The following is a 1018-nucleotide window of genomic DNA, read 5'->3' as shown; positions in this document are numbered from 1 at the left end:
GGCCTTGGAGCCAAAACCCCTCCAAACAGTAGGAGTTATTTTACCTTGACTTGTGTCCTTTGTGCATTTTTCTCCAGTGTGAAGAAGAAAGTGTTCTGGGCTAAGGTAACATTTGTCTGCATCTGGGTCCCATAGCCACATGCAGTCATGTATCTCCAACCAAAGGGTTTTAAGACTTTACTTTTTTTTTGCCAAGTTCTATAATGAACTTTTATTATTTTGTGGGAAAAAATTATTATTAAAAAAGCCTTATAATTACTCACAACTGTTCATTTCCCTGACTATACCTTTTTGAAACATCCAGGACACAATCAGTTGCTCCCTGATTAATTTGCTTTGTGTAACAGATCAAGGATATACTTATGTGGTATATGTAGATCACACTTAGTCTTGTTAGAAATGGAAAGAAAAGGAAAAAAGAAGTAAGCCCATGGAAAGGACACTTCTAAAAAACAAGAAAACAAACGAACAGAGGAACAAAGAGTAGGACTGTGTTCTCAGGGAGTGTACGGTCATAACTGTCACTCAGAGACTACTGGAATAACAGACTGGGGAGCCAAGGTTGAGCTGGTGGTCCCCAGACTCAGAGCCATTTACCTAGAACCATTAAGTGCCCCAGGAAGTGGGTAAGGAATGTTAAAAATAATCAAAACTCAAAGAAATTGAAACATAAGATTTAGTACAAGCAGTTATTCTATATGCATTTAGGGAAACCATTCTAATTCCCAAAAAGAAACAAATGTCTCAAAGTAGGCTAGTTACAACGAAGCTTATAAAGAGAAGAAGAGAGAGAAGAATAAAAGATCAACCATTGGCTAATCTTAGCATGATTGATTGAACCCTGCCCTCCTCCTTTTTACTGAAATCAACTGATATCAGGTCACAAGGCTGTCCCTAGCCCTCCGCCCACCTGCAGCCATTGTACCTTTTGAAATTCAAATTTAGTAAGCCTGGCTTCAAACCAAACCTAAAAAACCAAACCTGTTGCCATCAAGTTGATTCTGACTCATAGTGACCC

The sequence above is a fragment of the Trichechus manatus genome, unplaced genomic scaffold, assembly GCF_000243295.1.
Source record: "Trichechus manatus latirostris isolate Lorelei unplaced genomic scaffold, TriManLat1.0 scaffold00063, whole genome shotgun sequence".
In the NCBI taxonomy this organism is placed as follows: Eukaryota; Metazoa; Chordata; class Mammalia; order Sirenia; family Trichechidae; genus Trichechus; species Trichechus manatus.
Note: the sequence above shows the minus strand (reverse complement) of the source record.